This window comes from Zootoca vivipara, chromosome 12 (assembly GCF_965207765.1).
Source record: "Zootoca vivipara chromosome 12, rZooViv2.hap1.1, whole genome shotgun sequence".
NCBI classification, from domain to species: Eukaryota; Metazoa; Chordata; class Lepidosauria; order Squamata; family Lacertidae; genus Zootoca; species Zootoca vivipara.
The window spans coordinates 37,383,715-37,391,362 of NC_142595.1; positions in this window are offsets into that span (position 1 = coordinate 37,383,715).

The following is a 7,648-nucleotide window of genomic DNA, read 5'->3' on the forward strand; positions in this document are numbered from 1 at the left end:
TTTTGTCTTCACTCTGAATGTAGCCGCAGAAGTGCGTGTGTGAGAGAGAGCAGGTTTTATATACAAAGGAAAGGCCATCCTGCAAAGTTTCCATCTCACAGAAACCTCCTGAGAGCCAGGCTGTCACTTTGATCCCTGTAATCGGAGCTTATGAATGACACTGTTGGGAGGCAACTCAGAGGCCTCTGCCTGCCATAGCAAGGAGGGCGGATTCCTCTCTGGGAAAAAGACCCTCTGTAGCAGTTGCTTTGTAGTATTTAGGTGGCATGTAAGGCCGACTCAGGAGGAAACGGGGGGAATTCTGGGATCTGCTGACGTTATTGTGTGGTTAAATGACTGCTGTTTGAAAAGGAAAGCCAATCGAAGGGACCAAGATTTTTTTAATTTTCTTTGTTCACGTGAACGTTCCTAGGCATTTTATTAGCAATATTTCAGCTTGCCCTATTTCCCGCTCTCTCCCTTTTCCCCACAAGTTGCTAGTGGGAGCTGGTGAATCCATCACTAAGAAGTGTTGATCGCAAAAGGTCAGATCCGTACTTTTAAAGCACCATCAACACACATTCACAGCACGTGGCCTCCCCCTAAAAAAAGAATCCATGGAACTGCAGTTTGTTAAAGGTGCTGGGAATGTTAGCGCTCTGGGGGCACGGACTACAGTTCACATAATTCTTTTGGGAAAGTCGTGAGCATTTAATGTGCTTTAAATTATGTAGATCTTTCCACAGGTCTGGCTTTTTTTGGGGGGGGATGAGGCAAGGACGACAGAACTGTGTGTCTCAATATATGACAGCGTAGGCTCACAGCCGTATTAAGCGGAGCCACGAAGCAAGGAACAATGTCATCTTGAGAGGGTTTTCTATTGCCCAGATAACAATCGTGCAGAGCCACCGAGCTTCACGCAGCTCGCCGGCCCTGTGTGGGAGTTCCAGGGCCCTCGCCAAACTTTGCTGCCTGCCTGGGACTGCAAAAACAGGTAGCGGGAGATGTCTTGAGGCACGCCCCCTCACCCAGCCTGGCAGGTCACAAGGCGGAACACTTCCGTGGGGCTGAGCCTCCTCTCTTCCCCCCTTCCCCCCCTTTTAATTGTATATTATAAATCTCTATTTGTGGCTTACCTCATAGGCAGTGTCTTAGGAAGCATCGCTTCTCTGTTTGCTGCTTGTTGCACTTTAAAAACAAACAGATATTTCCTATAACATTGCACAGTCTTAACTTCGATTACCGTAGCTTTAAACACTTGTTCCAGCATCAAGAAGAGTAGCTTTAGAACCCCAGGGAGGAGATCTGGTTCACTCTCGCAGCGCCAGCGCCTGCTCCAGATCTCGCAAGTGGGAGGCGTCGGCGTCCTGCTTGCCGCAAACCCCACTGTCCGAAATGGGGAGGACAATGTAACTGGAGGGTGGCACTTATTCTTCCCCCTGTCACCAGTTGTGCTCTTGGAGAGGGCTGGGAGAACAGTAGCGACACCGAGGAGGAGCAGAGCCCTGGATCTCCCTCCTGGGATATGGGCCTCAGCCAGTGCCTGTCAATTCTAGCACTTGGTTCCAGCCCTTAACAGTGGGGCACAACAGCACCACACTCTGTTGTCCCCTCGGAAACACTTTTTGTACTGCTGGGAGGGAAGTTCAGCAATGCGGAAATAAGTCGGGTTTTTTCCAGGATCGGGACTTGCGTGCAGAATTCTTGGAGGAGCAATAGTCGGGGTTGTGTCCAATGTTTCACACCCATTATGGACATAAATTTCAGCGAGTCTAAGCAGAATTTAGTGGCATACAAGCCTCAAGGTTTGCCCTCACTCAGCAACCATCAAAGAATGTTATCAAATATATCCACTGGAAGAACACTGGATACCCCCCTTTTAAAGTACTAATGCATACGAGCTTGGTATTTATATATGTTGGGGAACAGAATGCAAATTATGCCACGGAAGAAATTATTCAGCTGCTTATCGCTCTTAATTTATTCTGGAGCCTGTATAATAGCTGCTCTTAATTTTAATGCATAGATCTGTGCTGGGGTGTTAATAACTCGCTCTGAACTACTCATGTCTTTGGTAGAGTTTTGCAAGGTTGCCTTACAGCTCTTCCCATCCCCTGTCGCTTCTCGACCGCCCTCACCGTCCTCACTGTTAGCATCTTCACGTCTGCACAAGAAAGCTTAGCTCAGAGAAAAGAAACTGGCAGGCAAGACTAGGTCTTTTAATCTGGGACCAGCTGCATGTTTAACTGGCTGAGATTTCTAGCATTGCTGTTGTTAAGCAACCAAGGTTCTAGTCCCTTGTGATAACAGAGAAACGTTTCTGAACACAGGCAAATATGGCAAATGGTTTTGGAGAATTATTATTATTATTATTTAGTGCAAGGCCTGAAGTTGGTGAAGGGGTAGAAGCATGTCTGAAGTCGTATTCTCCTAAATCGGTTCGTAACCAGTCGAGCTGTCATGGCTCCTGGCCAGGGAACTCAGGGACTGGGGTTCTGTGAAGGGGGTATGCATCTTAACAAAGAATACTCAGCTGCCTCCTCACACTGTGGCTTGTGTCAGTTTCATTTGTGGGGTGGAAGCTTACGTAACTCATTTAAAAGAAGTTGTAGAAAGTGAGCTCTGATGGGTAGCCGTGCCCTATGCAACACAGAACTCTTTGCTGCTCAAAATGTCAACATAGCTAATTCTAACCTATTGAGAGGTTCCTGATAAAAGGGACCAGTATGGTGTAGGACAGGCATCCCCAAACTGCGGCTCTCCAGATGTTTTGGCCTACAACTCCCATGATCCCCAGCTAACAGGACCTGTGGTTGGGGAAGGTGGGAATTGTAGTCCAAAGCATATGGAGGGCCAAAGTTTGGGGGTGCCTGATGTAGGAGTTAGTGTGTCAGATTTGTACTGGAGAGAATCACTCTGAAATCCCCACTCAATATCTGTGGCTTGCTCTCAGCCTTAGCTATTTTATAGGGTGGTTGTGAGAATAAAAAAGTGGGGAGGGACCATAATATATACACTGTCCGAAAATAATTAGAGGAAAGATGGGATTAAATAATTGGGGGAGAGGCCCACTGCATGCTCTGAAGGGATGTGATGCAGCAGCCAGCCTTGGGGTCACTACTTGGAAGGGAGATCACCTGGAGACCACCCCCACATTTGATGCCCCCTGACTGCATGGTGCTGATAACGCCAAGGTTGCAGGTTCAATCCCCCTATGGGACAGTTGCATATTCCTGCATTTGTAGGGGGTTGGACTAGATGATCTTTAGGTTCCCTTCTAACTCTACAATTCTATGATTCTTTGGATAAAGGCAGGGTCTAAATGAAATAGGGGGGGGGCACTGCAAGCTTATATCCACTTACCCAGAAGCAAGGCCTGTTGGGGTTAAATGGGGCTTACTTCTGTGTAAGCATGTCTAAGAGTGTATGTATAAATGTGGCCGAATGCACTTGCTGGATAACAACACACTTGGCAATCTTCGAGGGGAACAGAAGATCATGGCAGCAACAATGGAACGAGCAGGTGGTGCCCAAGCTGCTGCTGGAGTCCTCATCTTTGCAAGCACAAAGCATGATGGGAACTGTATTTTTTGGGACTCCAGCCCCCTTGTGAAATGGGAAACAGACTGACTTGCCTTTAATAGTCTGTCAGGGCACAAAGCTTGTAAGCTGCTGCCGAAATTATCTCTTCTTTTAAAAACGCCTCGTTTTGATCCAAAACAGCCAATTGTTTGCGTATAAACCGAGTTGCAAATGATAACACTTGAGCTCAGTGCGAGAGCTCAGTGTTGCCCAGCAAAGCTTGCTTGTTCTCAACAGATTTTTTTTTTGGCTCGAGATACAGGCCTGTCCTTTGCCTCTTTGCTGTCTACATCTTCAAGCTGCTACAAAAATATGTGTAGGCAGTTTAATAGAAGAGGGAACACTGCTGCATAAATGTAAGCATATTTTAATATCATTTAGGCTGCAGTGTAGAAACGGGGGTGGTGATCTGGCCTGGAAACCATGTTCAGCCTTGCCTGTGAGCCCCATTAATCTCATGTCTGTTTGTTTTTGGGGTTTTTGTGCATCAGATCTGTGACTGTGTCCATTCCAAGCTCATTGCACTTTTCCTCTTCCTCCTCCCTCCAAGGTCCCATGTCCTGTGGGTGTTGCAGCCCTTAGCATCTTTGACTGGAGAAATGCAGCCTTGGTTTGGGTTGTTTATATGTCTGCCTGAAGTGCTGTACCGGTTAACCTTTATGTCTGCAACTGCCTCCTGTGTGTTGCCTGTCAACGAGATAAATGTTTAAAATGAAATAAATAAAAATAAAACTCCAAAAAACTATGCAATAAAAGCAATAGCATGGATATCCATCTCCTTGTTTTTTCCTGAGTGCAACAGGGGGATTCAGCTGTACTGTGCCACGCAGAAGGAGACCCACCCATAGCATCTATACGCTATAATCACCGTTTTCGTCATGGGCCTGGGTGGGTAGAAGACAGTGGCTTTAAATGAGCATTATGTCTGGCAGGTACTACTACCCTGCTTTGTTCTTCAGATAGGGAGATAGATCTTGCACAACCTTTATTTGCAAGACTTTAGGCAAGTCTTGGGGGTAGTTTATAGCTCATCACTTAGTTAAAATGCTTTAAAACAGCCTCTACTGGGCACAGGGGCAGAGGAAGGGGGTGCAGGGGGTACTGACACTCAGGGGGGGTGACAAAATGCCGGGCAGCACTCACTGCGGGGCCTGCAGTGCGCCCGAGCCATGCATCTCTCCTGCGGTTGCTTGGGTGTGCGCATGCTCCACGCTGCCCAAACAGTCCAGTCCGCCCGCTGCCTCTCTCTCCCCCCCCCCCAGTTATAGGGCGGCTGAGTGGGAGGAGGCAGGCAGACTCCGGAGTCCCCGCAGTGCAGCCCTCACCCCACCCCTATGGGCGGCTCGTGGCGCCCCTGGGTGCACCACCACAGGTGCCCAAGTGGCTTCCTCTGCCGCTGATTGGGCAGCTTTGGGGGAATGGGGTTTTAGAGGGAGGGGTAATACTTCTGGTGGCGGTACCTGCTACCTGGGAAGGTAGCCCATCTAGAAGGAACATGCCTCTGCTGCCTTGTGGAATATCTTTGGGAGATTAAAAGGCTAAGAAGTAGCCCCTACACGAGTCTGGAGTGGATGGTGCCTTGTATTCCTCCTTCCGGTGACCAAACATCTTGCTCTGCTTTCCTTTGGACCACATCAGTGAGGTTGAGATGAGGGTCTTTTCATCTGGGCAACCCAGGACCTCTGTACACGCTGCCCAGGATTGCAGCCTGGAAAGGTCACTTTGGTGCTGTTAAAGCAGCAGCTTGACTTCACCCCTGGCGGTGCACTCCATTGTTTCAAGAGCGAGGGGTGCTCCAAACAACTACTGGGCTTCTTCAAATCGTGTGCCCACTTCCTTAAAAATGAAGTCTGCATGGAAGACTGAAATTCCCAGTGTCTCACTTTGGGCACCAGGTGGCAGCAGTGCTGCGCTAATTGGCGCATTAAAAAAAAAACACCCACAAAAGGTAATGTGGGAATTGGATGAAGAAATCTTTTGCAGGAATTGACAAACTCTGCTTTCAAAAGGAACGTGCGCCAATTATGCACCTGTATGCAACTAAGCCAAAACAGAAGTCCTACGTACTTCTCAGTGCTTATATTTAAAGAAATAAATACTTATTTTGTTAAGTAGATAAAAGAAAATGGTAGGAGCAGATGTGACCATTGTGATGAGGTTAGACCTGGTGGAAGCTCAGCCAGAGTCTCTGTTTGGTTATCTTGAAATTCTACAGACCTCACTTCAGCAGACTCTCACTTGCCATGAAGTGCTCCTCACTTGCAATTATGGAAGGTTTGGTGCATCTTAATTGAAAATATTCTCTCCCGATTTCTGGCTGCGTTTACATCCAGCCTTTCCTGATCTGATTCTATTACTGTATTTATTATGTTATATTCTCACCACCATCATTGGCTGGTCTATCCTGAATTATGTCCACCACCCACCCAGTGCATATCCAGAAGGGTGCTTACTTTGGAATCAGCGCTGCTCACGCACCGAGCCTTTACTTTCTCGCTTTCTAACATTTAAGCCCAATGGTAAATCCTCAAAGTCAGTGGTTTCCAAACTCCCCTCCCTACACCCTCCAACAAGAATTGCTAAGAGTCTTGACAGAACCACTGAATGGTTTTTCCTGCCTGCAACGTGCCGTGCGAGGTGTTGCATGATTTTGAGCTGTCTTTCTATTGCTTCTTTTATTTCTGATCTTGTATTGCAGTTTCCATTCTAGAATTCAAATACAATAAAATATAAGGAATAAAAGAAGCAGTGAAAATCAATACGAATGTTTCATGTGGACATGCTGCAAACGACCCGACTGCATCTTGTGAGAATTCCTGCTCTTGAATTCCCATAATACATCTGCAGTCGCTGTTATGCAAAAGCTCACTGGAACAGGGGTGATGGTGGTTTGTTACAAATGTCCTGATGTTTGCGTGGGTAGTCTCGATCTCTACACCCTTAATCCTACACGCTCCTCACCAGAGCACAGTTTAGCAATTTTGCTTCCATCCATGTCAAGCACCAAACTGAAGCCACCTCTTTCCAAGGACTGCTGCATGCTGAAGGTATATGGCTGTTTCAGAGCAGCTTATTTTTTTCCCCAGTGTCGCTTCCCAGTAAAATGTGATGGGTTCTCTTGGAGAATGTAATCACAGTTACACATCTATCAGGCTTCTGGAAAAAAATGAACGAAATCTTGTGCTAAGCCTTTTGTCACTTTTGAATGGTCAGGCCAAACAAACAAACAAACAAACAAAAGCTGCAAGACTTTGCTATTAAAAAGAATGGAAATGGACATCTCTGCTCCCCGCCCCCCCCTCCAAGCCTGTATTTTGCTCACTGTTTTGTGTGAAGCATCATAACCAAGGCTGGTAATCTTTGTTCTTGCACACATTTAAAAAAATGTGTGTGCCCACATGTGCAGAAATAGTGGTACGCATGCCCAGAATGGAAAAAAAGTAGCAGAAAGAATGGCCGAGGAACAGAAATACAGCCAATATACATACTATTGTGTTCCAGTCCAGGCTTCCTCAACCTCTGCCCTCCAGATGTTTTGAGACCACAGTTCCCATCATCCCTGACCACTGGTCCTGCTAGCTAGGGATCATGGGAGTTGTAGGCCAAAAACATCTGGAGGGCCGAGGTTGAGGAAGCCTGTTCTAGTCACTCCTGTGGATAGCAAGTGTCAGAGCAGCAATGAATACCACTGACTGAGGCAGGCATGAGGAAGTGAGGAAACTTGTATGCCACAGAGGATTTTTTATTTAGGGGGGGTGGTTCAGATCTTGATGACACAGTTGCAAAACAAGGTCCCCATCTAGAAGCACCCAGTGATGACACCTTCTTGCAATTTGTACTTTCTTGTCGGTGTGGTTAGTGTGTTGGGCTAGAACAGGCACCCCCAAACTTCGGCCCTCCAGATGTTTTGCACTACAATTCCCATCTTCCCTGACCACTGGTCCTGTTAGCTAGGGATCATAGGAGTTGTAGGCCAAAACATCTGGAGGGCCGCAGTTTGGGGATGCCTGGGCTAGAATAAGCTCTATTTTCCAAACTTTGGTTTGCAACTGTTTTGGGACTACAACTCCTATCATCCATAGCTAGC